The sequence below is a fragment of the Hyperolius riggenbachi genome, chromosome 10 (genome assembly GCF_040937935.1).
Source record: "Hyperolius riggenbachi isolate aHypRig1 chromosome 10, aHypRig1.pri, whole genome shotgun sequence".
In the NCBI taxonomy this organism is placed as follows: domain Eukaryota; kingdom Metazoa; phylum Chordata; class Amphibia; order Anura; family Hyperoliidae; genus Hyperolius; species Hyperolius riggenbachi.
The window spans coordinates 52,856,074-52,874,814 of NC_090655.1; the positions used below are offsets into that span (position 1 = coordinate 52,856,074).

At 46.7% G+C, this 18,741-nt stretch overlaps 1 long non-coding RNA gene across 3 annotated transcripts in view; it reads left to right on the plus strand.

Moving 5' to 3' along the window:
• LOC137534259 (uncharacterized) overlaps positions 1–18,741 on the plus strand; it is a 55,009-nt gene that overhangs the window by 34,839 nt on the left and 1,429 nt on the right. For all 3 annotated transcript variants that reach the window (XR_011024348.1, XR_011024349.1, XR_011024347.1), the window contains 3 exons: positions 6,133–6,194; positions 6,819–6,868; positions 13,713–13,854. This is a non-coding gene — a long non-coding RNA (uncharacterized lncRNA). The remainder of the gene's footprint in view (positions 1–6,132; positions 6,195–6,818; positions 6,869–13,712; positions 13,855–18,741) is intronic.

Here is an 18,741-nt window from a genome sequence, read left to right on the forward strand (position 1 = left end):
ATCTAATCTGGGCTATCTGTACAGAGGCATCTAATCCTGGCTACCTATAAAGATGAATCTAATCCTGACTAACTATACAGAGCCATCTAATCCTGGCTACCTATACAGAGGCATCTAATCCAGACTATCTATACAGAGGCATCTAATCCGGACTATCTATACAGAGGCATCTAACCCGGACTATCTATACAGAGGCATCTAATCCGGACTATCTATACAGAGGCATCTAATCCTGACTATCTATACAGAGGCATCTAATCCTGACTATACAGAGGCATCTAATCCTGGCTACCTATACAGAGACATCTAATCCGGACTATCTATACAGAGGCATCTAATCCTGACTACCTATACAGAGGCATCTAATCCTGACTACCTATACAGAAGCATATAATCCTGACTATCTATACAGTGGCATCTAATCCTGGCTACCTATGCAGAGGCATCTAATCCTGGCTACCTATACAGAGGCATCTAATCCTGGCTACCTATACAGAGGCATTTAATCCTGGCTACCTATACAGAGGCACCTAATCCTGACTATCTATACAGAGGCATCTAATCCTAGCTCCCTATACAGAGGCATCTAATCCGGACTCCCTATACAGAGGCATATAATCCTAGCTCCCTATACAGAGGCATCTAATCCTGACTATACAGAGGCATCTAATTTTGGCTACCTATACAGAGACATCTAATCTGGACTATCTGTACAGAGGCATCTAATCCTAGCTCCCTATACAGAGCCATCTAATCCTGGCTACCGATACAGAGGCATCTAATCCAGACTATCTATACAGAGCGGTTGTCCAGCGGATGGGTGAGCGACTTCTGCTTTACAACGGTAGTTTCGTTTGTCTCTGGGCCGCAGTGTCTTGTGCTTACACATGCTGCATCGCTTGCTTTTGTACACGCTTCATGGTGGCATATTCCATACTCAGTTCTAACTGATTCAACAACTGCGATTGAGTTGTGATCTGGACACCACAAGTTTTCGCACCGGGTGCCACCAACCCTAGTAACGCCTCTGATACCAGGCATGGGCAAACTTGGCCCTCCAGCTGTTAAAGAGGAACTGTAACGACAAAACGGCCCCTGGGGGGTACTCACCTCGGGTGGGGGAAGCCTCAGGATCCTAATGAGGCTTCCCACGCCGTCCTGCGTCCCTCGGGGGTCTCGCTGTAGCCCTCCGTACAGCGGTGACGCAATATTTACCTTCCTGGCTCCTGCGCAGGCGGTCTGATGGCTGTCGGCGCCGAAGTAGGCGGAAATACCCGATCGCCGTCGGGTCTGCTCTACTGCGCAGGCGCAAGTTTCCGGCGCCTGCGCAGTAGAGCGGACCCGACGGAGATCGGGTATTTCCGTCTATTTCCGTGCTGAAAGTCGCCACAGCGCCCCCGCTGGAGCCAGCAAAGGTAAATATTGAACTGACAGTCGGCACAGTCGCCGGCTGTTCGGAGGGCTGCGGCGAGACCCCCGTGGGACAGAGGACGGCGTGGGAAGCCTCATTAGGATCCCGAGGCTTCCCCCACCCGAGGTGAGTACCCCCCAGGGGATGTTTTTCATGTTACAGAGTCTCTTTAAGGGAACTTCAAATCCCACAATGCATTGCAGAAGTGTGACAGCCACAGTCATGACTCATAAAGGCAAATGCATTGTGGGACTTGTAGTTCCTTAACAGCTGGAAGGCCAAGTTTGCCCATGCCTGATCTATACAGAGGCATCTAATCCTGACTATATATAGAGAGGCATCTAATCCTGACTATATATAGAGAGGCATCTAATCCTGACTATACAGAGGCATCTAATCCTGATTATACAGAGGCATCTAATCCTGGCTACCTATACAGAGACATCTAATCCGGACTATCTATACAGAGGCATCTAATCCTGACTACCTATACAGAGGCATCTAATCCTGACTATCTATACAGTGGCATCTAATCCTGGCTACCTATACAGAGGCATCTAATCCTGACTACCTATACAGAAGCATCTAATCCTGACTATCTATACAGTGGCATCTAATCCTGGCTACCTATACAGAGGCATCTAATCCTGGCTACCTATACAGAGGCATTTAATCCTGGCTACCTATACAGAGGCACTTAATCCTGACTATCTATACAGCGGCATCTAATCCTAGATCCCTATACAGAGGCATCTAATCCGGACTACCTATACAGAGGCATCTAATTCTAGCTCCCTATATAGAGGCATCTAATCCTGACTATACAGACGCATCTAATCCTGACTACCTATACAGAGGCATCTAATCCTGACTATCTATACAGAGGCATCTAATCCTGGCTACCTATACAGAAACATCTAATCCTGACTATCTATACAGAAACATCTAATCCTGACTATCTATACAGAGGCATCTAATCCTGGCTACCTATACAGAGGCACCTAATCCTGACTATCTATACAGAGGCATCTAATCCTGGCTACCTATACAGAGGCATCTAATCCTAGCTCCCTATACAGAGGCATCTAATCCTTGCTACCTATACAGAGCCATCTAATCCTGGCTACCGATACAGAGGCATCTAATCCAGACTATCTATACAGAGCGGTTGTCCAGCGGATGGGTGAGCGACTTCTGCTTTACAACCGTTGCTTCATTTGTCTCTGGGCCGCAATGTCTTGTGCTTAAACATGCTGCATCGCTTGCTTTTGTACACGCTTCATGGTGACATATTGCATACTCAGTTCTAACTGATTCAACAACTGCGATTGAGTTGTGATCTGGACACCACAAGTTTTCGCACCGGGTGCCACCAACCCTAGTAACGCCTCTGATACCAGGCATGGGCAAACTTGGCCCTCCAGCTGTTAAGGGAACTTCAAATCCCACAATGCATTGCAGAAGTGTGACAGCCACAGTCATGACTCATAAAGGCAAATGCATTGTGGGACTTGTAGTTCCTTAACAGCTGGAGGGCCAAGTTTGCCCATGCCTGATCTATACAGAGGCATCTAATCCTGACTATATATACTGAGGTACCTATTGCTAACTATCTATACAGAAGCATCTAATCCTGGCTACCTATACAGAGGCGTTTCCTTCCGGGTACCATGTGACAATGACGTCCATGCCACCTGAATCAGCGTGTAGCTGCATACGGAGGTCCACCGTGTTTCATCCACCCAGTGCTCACTGCGGATGGGTGAGAGACTTCTGCTTTACAACAATAGCTCTGTTTGTCTCTGGGCCGCAATGCCTTGTGCTTACATATGCTGCATCGCTTGCATTTGTACACGCTTCATGGTGGCATATTCCATACTCAAGAGTTCTAACTGATTCAACAACTGCGATTGAGTTGTGATCTGGACACTCTGCTGGAATAGTGTGGACACTGCTGGAATTATTGCGTTGGGAATTGTCTGAAGAATTAAAGTATCAGTTTAAGGCACAAAGCATCATTGTTTTTGCATCATGAATTGTGCTTGATTCTATTAACATTCAAATGAATATCTGGGGATTGCGACCAGGGATACCTGCTCTCTGAACTGTTGCTCAAACCTAGTAGGTGAAGTCCAGCAGACCATTCCTAGCACTGCCATGGCATGCAAGTCCCGAGGTAGTGACCAAAAATAACAATACAGGATGACTTCCGAGGCCCTGCTGTATGAAACTGATAGACTGTACTACCTTTAACGAGAATCTGTTATGGAGGGCAAGTCTGCCATCCATTCAAGTGAAAGGTATGCACTGACTGCAAACAGCTGTTTGTGTAGTGACGGCCGTGCTGGACTGGTGCGCACCATGACGAGAGTGCAGGTGATGACGGCTTTCCAGCCCATATGGTCGCCGGGCTGAGGTAGCTGGAATGACAGAACAGTGACTGTCCAGCTGATCAAATTTGGTCTGTCCACAATGTATCAACGACCTTATTATCGTTTGTGTGCCACCCCTCGAGACACTCCTATAGCTGGCGGTCATTGCTTCATTGTGATATGCAAGCCCCTTCACTGCGGCAAGGTAATGATCACGAAGGGAAATGGGCACATGTTCATGCCTTTTGTTTTGTTGTTGCAGCTGCAGTGCAGCCAGAAAAATTAGGCAGGCATGTACACGCACCAGAAAAAGTATTCTAGCTGCCGCTGCTAGCAGCAGCCTTAAAAATTCAGGAATCCGCCTGGAGTCCTGGACACTGTTGGTGGTGGCGGAGAAGGCAGTCAAGCGGCCTGTGGGCAGAGGTGCTGTGTGGGGAGTGACTTAGTCTTGGGGCAGGCAGTCACACGGCGTGCAGGCAGAGATGCTGTGAGTGGGGACTGACTTAGTCTTTGGGTGGACAGTAGCCCTCCGGCATCCATGCCTCATTCATTTTGATAAAGGTGAGGTACTGAACACTTTTGTGACTTAGGTGACTTCTCTTCTCAGTGACAATGCCTCCACCTGAAGGTCCTTTCTGACAGGATGCTTGAGGCAGGGCAAGACAGAAGTTGGATGGCAAATTGGGACAGCTCTGGCCACAGGTCGAGTCTGTGCACCCAGTAGTCCAAGGGTTCTCCGCTGCTCACAGTGTCTACATCCACACTTAAGACCAGGTAGTCGACTACCTGCTAGTCCAGGCGTTGGTGGAGGGTGGATCCGGAAGGGCTAAGGCGAGGCGTTGGAGTAAAGAATGTCCGCATGTCCAACATCACCATGAGATCGCTGGAGCGCCCTGTCCTTGCCTGCGTGGACATGGGAGGAGGATTACTGGCAGTGGTACCTTTATTGTGTTGTGCTGTGACATCACCCTTAAACGCATTGTAAAGCATAGTTGCCAGCTTGTTCTGCATGTGCTGCATCCTTTCTGCCTTCAGGTGAGTTGGTAACATGTCCGCCGCTTTGTGCCTATACCGAGGGTCTAGTAGTGTGGCCACCCAGTACAGCTCATTCCCCCTGAGGTTTTTTTATACGGGGGTCCATCAATAGGCTGGACAGCATGAAAGACACCATCTGCACAAAGTTGGATCCAGACGTACTATCCATCTCCTCTTGCTCTTCCTCAGTGACATCAGGTAAGTCCTCCTCCTCCTGGAACCTTGCAGAGGGACAGAGGAGAGAGAGTTGTGTGAAACGTCACCCTGGGATACCGTAGAAGCGCTAACACCTTTGGACTTATATAAAGTCCTCCTCCTCCCCCCAGCCACGAACAATACCACGGGAACGTCGAGCAGCACAAGCCCCCTGCGACTACTGCTGCGGTTGTTCTTTTGCCGACACCTCCTCCTCCAAAGAAACACCTTCCTCATCATCCGAGTCTGACTCCTCTTCCCCACACGACTCTTCCTCCTCAACCCCCTGTGCTGCCGCAGGCGTTGAGGAAATATCTTGTTTTGATGAAAATTGCTCCCACAACTGCTCCTCCCATAACTGTTCCTGTTCACGCTCCACCACAGCTTTATCCACCACCCTACGCATGGCACGTTCCAGGAAGTAAGCGTACGGGATCAAGTCGCTGATGGTGCCTTCACTGTGACTCACCAGGTTGGTCACCTCCTCAAACGGCCGCATGAGCCTGCATGCATTTTGCATCAGTGTCCAGTTGTTGGGCCAGAACATCCCCATCTCCCCAGATTGTGTACTTTTACTGTAATTGTACAGGTACTGGGTGACGGCTTTCTCCTGTTCTAGCTGGCAAGAGAGCATGACCAGGGTCGAATTCCAGCGAGTCAGGCTATCACGTATCGAGCATCTCACCGGCAAGTTGTTTCACCGCTGAATGTCCACAAATCGTGCCACTCCACAAGGGAGTGGCTACAATGTGCCTGCTGACTGTGATGTAGAGGGTCAAAGTTGACCCTATTGGTGCACTATGGGGGCGAACCACCGAAAGTTCGCCTGGAACCATTCGCCGGCGAACCGTTCGGGCCATCTTTAGCCATACATAGTGACGGTTGTATGAAAAATCACGTGGCAACATACAGGAAATTGCACTTAGAAATCACTGCGAATCGTGATCAGATTTACAGCATATTTATTAATCGAAAAATGTTCACAGTGGAAAGGGGCTATAAGAGGGTACCCACCTTCTGACAACCATTGGAAACTTTATTTTTTTTTTACATTTGTGGTATTTTTTTCATGTCACATTGTAAGCTCTGCTTATTTCAATGTCTGTGTTGTGTCCTCAGGTCTACAATGCTCCAAAGCCAAAAATGGAGCCAGGTATCTGGAAGAAGATTGCAGAACTGGGGTTAGTATTATCTACCAAGCCTCTACACTTAACATTTGGTGCTCGGGCCTTTTTCTATGCAGCCCCTACTCTATGGAACTCACTTCCACAATCAGTACGAGAGGCTCCTTCTCTGGACAGCTTTAAAAAAAGGCTAAAAACTCACCTCTTTTCCCGAGCCTTTGAGACTGCATAATGCAGGGTCACAGCGCTTTGAGTCCCCAGGGAGAAAAGCGCTATATAAATATTATTGTTATTGTTACATACAATTACATTGTGCACCTCTTCGTTTGTCCAGATTACATACTGGTTAATGAAGGAATACGAACATCTTTATAACTCTGAGTATTCTGACATCTTTATAACAAAACTGAGAACACCCTCCTTTTTTTTTTATAAAATATTTTATGAAATCTTTTTATGGGACGATACTGAAGATATGGCACTTTGATTTAATGTAGTCAGTGTACAGCATGTATAATGGTGTAAATATGCCGTTCCATCAAAATAACTCAACACGCAGCCATTCATGTCCAAACCACTGGCAACAAAAGTTGAGCACACCCCTAAGTGAAGAATGTGACAATTGTGCCCAATGTGTCAGTATTTTGTATATATTTTTATATATTTTGCATTATATTTCAGCACTGCCTTAAAGGATACTCGAAGTGACGTGTGACATGAGACAGACATGGGTATGTACAGTGCCTAGCATACAAATAACTATGCTGCATTCCTTTTTTTTTCATTCTCTGCCTGAAAGAGTTAAATATCAGGTATGTAAGTGACTGACTCCGTCCTGACTCAGACAGGAAGTGACTACAGTATGACCCTCACTGATAGGAAATTCCAACTATAAAACCCCTTCCTAGCAGAAAATGGCTTCTGAGAGCAGGAAAGAGATACAAAGGGTCAATAGCTCATAGATTTTAGCTTTGGCATACTTCAATGAATGTGTCATTGAAGAAAAAACATAACAGTCAAATTTAAAAAATAAATTTAAACATAAATAAAACTGTAAAATATATCTTAAGTCATTTTTATATGAAGGAAGATAGATACAATAGTTGTTTTCATTCGTTTATTTTCGCTTCGGGTGTCCTTTAACTCTCTTGGGCATGGAGTGGGGAGATGGTGGACTGGTCTGGAAGGCAGTGGTGGAGACTGGCTGGAGAGCTCTATGCAGTCGTCGTCCTCTTCATTCTTTCTCTTGTCATTCTGGTTGTGCTGTCCCTCTGCACGTCTCTCAATGGACTCAACTTCTTCACTCACAGCTCAGCTCCTCCTACACCCCAGCAGCCCACATACGGGGACAGCACTGGTTGCTACTCTGATTGGCTGGCAAGGGAAGTGTTCAGGCGGGAGTGATGAAAATAACAGCAAACGGTCTGCTAGGTTATCACACTGTGTGGTCCTTTCTTGTGGCCGGTCTCTCTTTTGTGCTCCTCCTCCACATGGCCGTGCATAGCAACCACTGCCGGGAACATACTGGGCATGCGTGGTTACTAATGACTCGGAATCATGCATGCTCACGATGCACTTAGCCATGGCTGCTGTGCAAAGCTGTTTGGGGACATGATCCATGGGGGTGCATGTTGTGGACAGGGCATGCGTCCTGCTATGACTAGAACCAGTCAGATATGTGAATGGGAGGGGAGGGGGGGGGGTGGACAGCTGCAGTACAGAGGGGAGACCGGTCACAAGGAGGGCCACCAAGTGTCTGATAATATAAAGAATAAGCAGGTAGCTATAACTAAAACACACTAGTTTCCAGTTTTCAATGAACTGACTGATTAGTTTTAGCTGGTTTTCTCAAATTGCTTTTTTCCCCATCACTCCATCTGGGATTAAGAAAGGCAACCCACCCTCATATTCATCTCGGTGACCCCTTTACTTTGTGGGCCATGACCTCCCCCCCCCCCCTTTTCCCAACCACTGAACAGAATGGGAGGAGGGGTGGTAAGTGGCTGCAACAACCATCACCCCACAAATAGGCCACAGAGGGTAGGAGGTGGTGGGTGGGGAATAATGAGTGTAGATTAGAGTACAAGGCTGCAGCCAATGCTGGATGCTTCATGTAGCGTTCAAGACGAGACAACACCACCAAAAGCTGCCACTGTTTAAAAAACACTTCCATTTATTTGAATAGAATGGCAGTAGATACCTTTTATGGCCTGCTGAAACCAACGCGTTTACCGCCTGTGTGAATCAGCCCTTAATTGCCTAAGGGGTGCTGCTCCTCTGGCCCCCTTGTCTATACGGGATCAGCCATATTCCCCAAGGAGGGAATGCAGCTGCAGAATTCTGAAACTCCTAGCATGCCTTTCACCCCCACAATGCATGCTGGGAGTTGGTTCTTTGGGTCTTTCCACACTATGCACATTGTAATAGGGTCCCAACACAACAGTGGCAAAAAAGTATCTGCGATAGATGTGTGTTGGGACTATGCAGTGAAGCATACAATACAATGAAAACATGCTTCACGGCCACCGTAAATGCAGAATGCGTCGGGTAAATGCACAACATGCTCTGTATTACTTCAGTGGAACTTGCTGCACTGCACTAGATGTGAACGTACCATAAAAATACCACTACATCGCATTGGAGTCCGATTATGTTGTCCATTGTGATGGAATGCATTGGATTCGGTGAGAAAGAACCTTCAGTCCATACCACTGACATGTGCTGTTACTTCACCCTCCCAAATTTTTCGTTATTGGTAAAGCAGAATTTAATACATTGCAGATTAGTATATAGTCCACACAATATGCACCATGTACAAAAGCCTCTTCCCCTGCAGATAGCCGTTATAAAAAACCTTTGCTTTGTGCCCCCGATATAGAAGTGTTACTTTATTCCCCCTCTTCCCATAAGATGTGTGTGCAAACAGCCCCAATCCAAACAAGAACTATTACTACCGTCCACATCCCCAAATCATCCCCACCCCCCCTTTAAAGTAGACCTGAAGTGTTGCACATGACAGAAGAAAACAGAGAAATGCACCCTGTAGGTATTTAGAGAGTTTAGCCTGTCTAATTCTCCCCTAGCTGTGACTAATCACAAGTAGTAATTTGATTCCTTAGCTATGTCATCTGACTGCCACAGCAGAGATCTCATTTGTAAACACAATGTTAAAGAAAACCTGTAATAAAAAAAAATCTCTCTAGGGGATACTTGCCTTGGGAGGTGGAAGCCTCTGGATCCTACCGAGGCTTCCCCCGTCGTCCTTCATCCCTCCGTTTAGCCTGCCGGGACCCCCGAAGTGCGGCAATGTAAATATTTACCTCTCAGCGATCTTGTGCAGGCGTACTAGCGGCTTTTCATTCGGGTAAGGCAGAAATAGCCTAACCGGATTGATCCGCCCTAATACGCAGGCACGAGTCCTTTTGCGCCTGCGCAGTAGAGTGGATCGAACGGTTTCAGCTATTTCTGCCTTACCCGAATGAAAAGCCGCTAGTGCGTCTGCGCAGGATCCCGGAGCCTTGTCAGGGTTGTTGGGGGAGCCAACGCTGGATTCCCTGCGGTTACAGGGTTGCGGGAAGCCTTATTGGGACCCTGAGGCTTCCCCCTCCCAAGGTAAGTACCCCCCACAGGACTTTTTTTTTTTTTTTTTTTTTTAATACAGGGTCTCTTTAACTACTAGCCGACCGCGTGACGCCGATGGGTGTGGCCACAGTGGCAGCCCCAGGACCGCCTAACGCCGGCGTAAAGTCCTGGGCTCTGTTTTGCAGGAGATCGCGCACAGGCTGCGCGCACATCTCCTGCTTGGTGGGCGGGCGGAGCTCCGTCTTCAGTCTCCGAGCACCTATCGCCGCTCAGGAGACTGTTAGATGGCGTAACTACCGTCTAATTACACGTACAGCGCTGCGATCTGCAGCAGCGCTGGGGACAGCCGTGTGACACGTCCCCTCCTGAGACACAGAGGTGATCAGCTGTCATAGGCTGAAGACTACGACAGCTGATCACGGGGATTGGCTGGTGGGAGGGTTACAGTATAAAAAAATAAACACTTATTTTTATAAAAAAAAAAAAACACAAATAAATAAACAAACAATCATTGGGGGGGGGATCAGACAACGCCAACAGAAAGCTCTGTTGGTAGGGAGAAAAAAAGGGGGGGGGGTGGTGGAATCACTTGTGTGTTGTGTCGAGTGGCCCTGCAGCTTGGCCTTAAAGCTGCAGTGGCCAAGTTAATGCAAAATGGCCTGGTCTTTAGTGGGGTTTAACACTGAGGTCCTCAAGTGGTTAACAATATGTCTGTGAAAGCGGAGAGTGGACCAACTGCAGATTTATTGCAGACTTTGTATCAGATGTAACAAATGTTTGTTTTTTCTTTAAAGGTTATTTTGCTGCTGCTTATCTTTTTAGAGCATATAGTAAATTCTGAGTTCAAGTCTGCTTTAAGTATTACCTCCCGGTGGTGGGGCCCGACTTGTTAGATGTTCTCAGCTTGGGGCAGCATGGTGGCGTAGTGGTTAGCGCTCTCGCCTTGCAGTGCTGAGTCCCGGGTTCAAATCCCAGCCAGGTCAACATCTGCAAGGAGTTTGTATCTTCTCCTTGTGTCTGTGTGGGTTTTCTCTGGGCACTCCGGTTTCGTCCCACATCCCAAAAACATACAGATAAGTTAATTGTCTTCCCTCTAAATTGGGCGTAGACTACGATACATACACTACACAATATATACATAGACCTAGTTACCAGGTAGCAGCAGCAAGCAGTTGCCAGGCAGCAGCAGCAAGCAGTTGCCAGGCGGCAGCAGCAAGCAGTTGCCAGGCGGCAGCAGCAAGCAGTTGCCAGGCGGCAGCAGCAAGCAGTTGCCAGGCGGCAGCAGCAAGCAGTTGCCAGGCGGCAGCAGCAAGCAGTTGCCAGGCGGCAGCAGCAAGCAGTTGCCAGGCGGCAGCAGCAAGCAGTTGCCAGGCGGCAGCAGCAAGCAGTTGCCAGGCGGCAGCAGCAAGCAGTTACCAGGTGGCAGCATGCAGTTGTGAGAGTTTGAGAATCATTTCACTGCTTATCTACTGTCTGTAGAAATGAGGCCTTAAGCAAAACTTGATATGCATGAGAGATCTCATACTGGTGACAAACCTTATTCTGTGCTTAGTGTGCGAAATGTTTTTATACAGAAATTTCATTTTCTCACACATAAGACTCCGAGTCCTCACACCGAGGAGAAGCTGCGCTTTGAGTGTAATAAAATGGTTGATTTACTTCTGAAACCTTGCCATACATGAGTGATGTTGCACTACTGAGTGGCCCTGTTTATGTTCTGAGTGTTGGAAATGTTACAGAGGTAAAGCAAACCTTGTCATGCATGAGCGATATCGCATAATTGAGAAGCCTGTTGTATGTGCTGAGTGTGGGAAATGTTAGAGGTAAAGCAAACCTTGTTATGCATGAGCGATCTTGCATAATTGAGAAGCCCTATTTATGTCATGAGTGTGGGAAATGTTTGAGGTAAAGCAAACCTAGTCATACATGAGAGAGAGCACATATACCAGGCTTCTCAATTGTGTGCGGAGTGTGGGAAATGTTTCAGAGGTAAAGCAAATCTTGTCATATATGAGTGATCTTAAACTATTGAAAAGCTCTATTTATGTGAGGAGTGAGGGAAATGTTTTAGAGGCAAAGAAAATCTTGTCATATATGAGACATCTCACAATGACAGACATTTGCAATGAGTATGAGTCGAGTGTCATGTCTGTCATTGTGAGATGTCTCATATATGACAAGATTTTCTTTGCCTCTAAAACATTTCCCTAACTCCTCGCATAAATAGAGCTTTTCAATAGTTTAAGATCACTCATGTATGACAAGGTTTGCTTTTCCTCTGACATATTTTCAACACTCAGGACATAAATAGGGACACTCAGTGGTGTAAGATCACTCATGTATGGGCAAGGGTAGCTTTATCTCAAAAACATTTCCCACACACTCAGCACATACAGCAGGCTTCTCAATTGTGTGAGATCTCTTGAGTAAGACAAGGTTTGCTTTAGAGGTTAAGCACACCTTGCCATACATGTGAGATGTCACACAATTGAGACATCATATTTATGTCATATTTATGTCATGAGTGTGGGAAATGTTTTAGGGGTAACACAAACTGTCATACCTGAATGATCACACACTACTGAGATTTTATGTGCCAAGTGTGGGAAAGGTTTTGGAGGTAAAGCAAACCTTATACATGTGTGAGCACACACTATTGAAATCTCTATTTATGTGATGAGTGTTGGAAATATTTTGGCATAAATCTCCACTTGTTAGACATTTGCAATGAGTATGAGTCGAGTGTCATGTCTAACAAGTGGAGATTTATGCCAAAATATTTCCAACACTCATCACATAAATAGAGATTTCAATAGTGTGTGCTCACACATGTATAAGGTTTGCTTTACCTCCAAAACCTTTCCCACACTTGGCACATAAAATCTCAGTAGTGTGTGATCATTCAGGTATGACAGTTTGTGTTACCCCTAAAACATTTCCCACACTCATGACATAAATATGACATAAATATGTCTCAATTGTGTGACATCTCACATGTATGGCAAGGTGTGCTTAACCTCTAAAGCAAACCTTGTCTTACTCAAGAGATCTCACACAATTGAGAAGCCTGCTGTATGTGCTAAGTGTGTGGGAAATGTTTTTGAGATAAAGCTACCCTTGCCCATACATGAGTGATCTTACACCACTGAGTGTCCCTATTTATGTCCTGAGTGTTGAAAATATGTCAGAGGAAAAGCAAACCTTGTCATACATGAGTGATCTTAAACTATTGAAAAGCTCTATTTATGCGAGGAGTTAGGGAAATGTTTTGGAGGTAAAGAAATAGTCATATATGATGGATATCACAATGACGGGCACGATACTCTACCCATACTCAAATCAAATGTCTGATAAGCAGAGAGTTATGCCCAAAACATTTCCCACACTCGGCACATAAATAGAGCTTTTCAGTAGTGTGTGCGCTCTCTTATTTGACAAGGTTTGCTTTACCTCTAAAACATTTCCCACACTCAGCACATAAACAGGGCCTCTCAGTAGTATACGATCACTCAGGTATGACAAGGTTTGCTTAACCTCTAAAACATTTCCCAGACTCGGCACATAAATAGGGCCTTTCAGCAGTGTGAGATACTTGTATATGACAAGATTTGCTTTACCTTCAGAACATTCCCACACAGCATCATATGTGGTCATGTCAGAGATAGCCTGATAGCAAGTGGTACAGGATAATGAGAATGCACCTAGGGGCTTCTAAGTAGTGTGAGAGCAGCAGCTCGCCAGCAGCCTAGCGCTGTACTGAGCAGCAATTCCATCAACTTAGTCACATTTCTGGAACAGTAACCCATCACCACTCCTGTCCTGAAATAGTGCTTTTACATATAAAGTCACCCAATCAGTGTAACCCCTTACCTCCCAGCACAGCTATTCCAACCCCTCTGCACACTTTTCATGTAGATATTTCTTCAGTGCCGACACGTCTGATGAACAATTCTCCAGTTGATTAACATCTATATGTCTTTTTGTTTCCCCCAGGCTGTGTGTATGTCTTTTTGTTTCCCCCAGGCTGTGTATAAGAGAGATGACCCTGAACCTCTCAGGAAGGATTGGCACATTGGGTCACATGCAGCATCGGGAGCCTTACAGAGGATGCAGTAGACCGGTGCCTGGAGATCTGGTATGTTTCCACTGCGTACCGCTCTGCATTAGTGGGAGAGAGGTATTGGGGGGGGGGGGGTTAGTGTCGCACGGAGACCCCCGATTACTGGAATGCATAAGCAACCAGTATTACACATATCCGGTCTCAGGCAATCCCCACCTGTGCAGCATAATAGAGGCTCTGCTGTATCTGTATAAGCAGAGTATCCGCTTTTAGTGCTATTTTACACCATCTGTGTTCCCATACGAATAGCAGATTCCTTAGCAAAATAGAAATTGCGGCAGATATTTTTCACCAGAGCATTTCTTTTATTCAAATCCAAATGGTGCCTTTGCTGCATTTTTCCATGTTTCAGCTAATTTAGAATTAGGGGAACAAAAATTTCAAACACAAAAAAATAAAATAAAAAAGCATGCTAATGCAATTGTGATTTTGGTGTAAAAGGGCCCCTACTGTGTATACTGGAGGTGTCAAGCCAGTATTCGAATACAAGGCAAATGCATATTATTGATCTGAGATACTTTAAAGGATACTACAGCCGAAAGGCTGCAGAGATAAAACCTGCATTGTGTAGGTAAAGAAAAGGACATACTCACCGCTCCCCTCACTCCCTGCCGTCGGGTCCCGCTTGTCAGCCACAGCTCCCGGTACTGGCCGACTCTCCTGACCCTGACATACTGCGCCGCACATGCGCAGTATGTCCTGTAATCTTCGCTTCTGGTGTCGCATCATGACGCCAGAAGTACAGACACTCCCCCGCCTCCTGCGTGTGCGCTCCAGCGGCTCCACTATAAAGCTAGCATGCTAGCTTTATGTTGGTCCGCTAACTTGTGACAAAAAAAAAATCTTCTGTGAACTCACCATACTCCTAACGGAATACCTTGGGGTGTCTTTCTAAAATGGGGTCATTTGTGGGGTTCCTATACTGCCCTGGCATTTTAGGGGCTCTAAACCGTGAGGAGTAGTCTTGAAACCAAATGTCGCAAAATGGCCTGTGAAATCCTAAAGGTACTCATTGAACTTTGGGCCCCTTAGCGCAGTTAGGCTGCAAAAAAGTGCCACACGTGGTATCGCTGTACTCAGGAGAAGTAGTATAATGTGTTTTGGGGTGTATTTTTACACATACCCATGCTGAGTGGGAGAAATATCTCTGTAAATAGACAATTGTGTGTAAAAAAAAAAAAAATTGTCATTTACGGAGATATTTCTCCCACCCAGCATGGGTATGTGTAAAAATACACCCCCAAACACATTATACTACTTCTCTTGAGTACGGCAATACCACATGTGTGGCACTTTTTTGCAGCCTAACTGCGCTAAGCGGCCCAAAGTCCAATGAGCATCTTTAGGCTTTACAGGGGTGCTTACAATTTTGCACCCCCCAAAATGCCAGGACAGTGAACACACCCCACAAATGACCCCATTTTGGAAAGTAGACACTTCAAGGTATTCAGAGAGGGCTATGGTGAGTCCGTGGCAGATTTCATTTTTTTTGTCGCAAGTTAGAAGAAATGGAAACTTTTTTTTTTGTCACAAAGTGTCATTTTCCGCTAACTTGTGACAAAAAATAAAATCTTCTATGAACTTACCATGCCTCTCAGTGAATACTTTGGGATGTGTTCTTTCCAAAATGGGGTCATTTGGGGGGCATTTATACTATCCTGGAATTTTAGCACCTCATGAAACATGACAGGTGGGCAGAAAAGTCGGAAATGCTTCAAAATGGGAAAATTCACTTTTGGCACCATAGTTTGTAAACGCTATAACTTTTACCCAATCCAATAAATATACACTGAATGTTTTTTTTTTTATCAGACATGTAGCAGAATAACTTTCGCGCTCAAATGTATAGGAAATTTTACTTGATTTGAAAAATGTCAGCACAGAAAGTTAAAGTAATTTTTTTGACAAAATTCATGTCTTTTTTGATGAATATAATAAAAACTAAAACTCGCAGCAGCAATCAAATAGCACCAAAAGAAAGCTGTATTAGTGACAAGAAAAGGAGGTAAAATTCATGTAGGTGGTAGGTTGTATGAGCGAGCAATAAACCGTGAAAGCTGCAGTGGTCTGAATGGAGAAAAAGGCTCTGGTCCTTAAAGGGAAGGTTCAGGGAGGGTGAGTAAAAAATAAAAATCAATTTCCACTTACCTGGGGCTTCCTCCAGCCCGTGGCAGGCAGGAGGTGCCCTCGCAGCCGCTCCGCAGGCTCCCGGTGGTCTCTGGTGGCCGACCCGACCTGGCCAGGCCGGCTGCCAGGTCGGGCTCTCCTGCGCTCCAAGGCCCGGAACTTCTGCGTCCCACGCCGGCGCGCTGACGTCATCGGACGTCCTCCGGGCTCTACTGCGCATGCGCAGTAGTTCTGCGCCTGCGCAGTAGAGCCCGGAGGACGTCCGATGACGTCAGAGCGCCGGCGTGGGACGCAGAAGTTCCGGGCCTTGGAGCGCAGAAGAGCCCGACCTGGCAGCCGGCCTGGCCAGGTCGGGTCGGCCACGGGAGACCACCGGGAGCCTGCGGAGCGGCGGCGAAGGCACCTCCTGCCTGCCACGGGCTGGAGGAAGCCCCAGGTAAGTGGAAATTGATTTTTATTTTTTACCCACCCTCCCTGAACCTTCCCTTTAAGGGGCGAAAAGACTGTGGTCCTCAAGTGGTTAAAGTATTAGAGACAGAAGATCAGCAGAAAGCCATGAAACTGGTATTGCCTAAAAGAAAATAAATATGGCAGCCCCCATATACCATCTAGCTTCAGATTAAGTGAGATATATTGGCTGTGAGACCAATGCTACCCCCTAATACATCTGTAATTTGCACTGTTATGTTAGACACAACATAGATTTTCATAGCAGCTGTACCTTCACCCGGGTTGTGGGGGGTGAAAGGACAGTAGGACTGCAGTCACAGAAATAACACTGCATGTAAAACTACCATTTCAACCCCGTCATAGTGAAAGTACAAATTGTTTTATGCTATGGTTCTGCAGATCTCTCTGGTGATAGTCTCAGACAACAAAATACAGGGTGCATAGCTGCTGAATGAGCAGGTCAGAAAAGTGTTCCCCCTACACTAGTTTTACCTGGACATCATGTCATTTTGTTTCCATAAACCCCTTGAGCAGAGAGAGGAGCCTAAGCAGGGTTGTAGTTTCATAATGCATCACTTCTGCTCAGTGGTAAATATGCAAAATATTCCCTAATGTCCCTGTACGCTAGACACAAGTCCAGAGTGGCTGATGAGAAGTGTACCTGTTATTTTACACAACCATTCTAATCCAACTTGGAAACAAAAGCTGTTTCAGGCTAAATTGGCCTTCATCAGTGCAAGGCATGGATTAATACGGCTCTACAGATACAACTTGGAACCCAGTCTTTAAAGTGCCCCCGAGGTGAGTTATATGGAGGCTGCCATATTTATTTCCTTTTAAAGGGACCCTGAACAATTTTAAAAATGACAATTTCCACTTACCTGGGGCTTCCTGCAGCCCACCATAGGCCGCGGGGTCCCCCGGCATCCTCCTGGCTCCTCTCGCGGTCCTGCTGGCAGCTCAGTTATTCAGCAACTTCCTCCTGAAAGTCGCCAGTCTTCTTCCTGGCCGGCACAGGTCATCAAGTCGCCCGGCGTGAGAGTCCTGTGCATGTGTGGTTCAGAATTAGAGAGCTGCGCATGCGCAGGAATCTCACGCCGGCCAACTTGGTGACACGTGCTCGGCCAGGAAGAAGACTGGCGACTTTCAGGAGAAAGTCGCTGATTTATGGAGCCGCCAGTGGGACTGGGAGAGGAGTCAGGAAGATGTTGGGGGACCTCGGGGGCCTATGGTGGGCTGGAGGAAGCCCCATGTAAGTGGAAATCATTATTTTTAAACCTGTTCAGGTTCCCTTTAAGCAATGCCAGTTGCCTGGCACCCCTGCTGATCCTCTGCCTCTAATACTTTTTAGCAAATCTGGTGTTTGACAATATTGTACAATCTGACAAGATTAGCTCCATGCTTGTTTCTGGTGTTATTCAGACACTATTGAAGCCAAATAGACCAGCAGGGCCGACGACAACTGGTATTGTTTGACCTGGATGCTGCCAGATTTATTTCCTGTTATTCTCACCTCGATTTCACTTTAACCAGCTGAGCGGTCTGGACGAGCTCAGCTCGTCCAACACCGCCAGCGGCTGCCGCTCAGGCCCTGCTGGGCCGATTTTAATGAAATAAAAAGCAGCACACGCAGCAGGCACTTTGCCAGCCGCGTGTGCTGCCTGATCGCCGCCGCGAGCAGCGGCGAAAGAGGGTCCCCCCAGCCGCCTGAGCCCAGCGTAGCCGGAACAAAAAGTTCCGGCCAGCGCTAAGGGCTGGATCGGAGGCGGCTGACGTCAGGACGTCGGATGACGTCACTCCGCTCGTCGCTATGGCGACGATATAAGCAAAACAAGGAAGGCCGCTCATTGCGGCCTTCCTTGTTTATTCTGGGCGCCGGAGGCGATCGGAAGATCGCCTCCGGAGCGCCCTCTAGTGGGCTTTCATGCAGCCAACTTTCAGTTGGCTGCATGAAATAGTTTTTTTTTTATTTAAAAAAAACCCTCCCGCAGCCACCCTGGCGATTTAATCAGAACGCCAGGGTGGTTAAGCACTGCATAGTCTTCAAACAGCCTTAGAAGTTGGCCTTATCACTGCGAGTACTGCCAGCTGATTGGTTGAGGCTGCTGGTTACTTGAGTTCCAGATAACTAGGATAGCTGTATATGCTTGGTAAAGAGGTTTTTAGTCTCTTACAAAATCCCCAATAAATGAAGTCATTTGGCTGCTGGCAATAGCCGGTTTCTGAATTACGTGTTCAGAAATTGCGACAACTCCGAATGAGATTAACACCAGAAGTTTCAGCGGGCCTAGGGTGAGGCGTCTTTCGATATCACCCTGCTCCGAA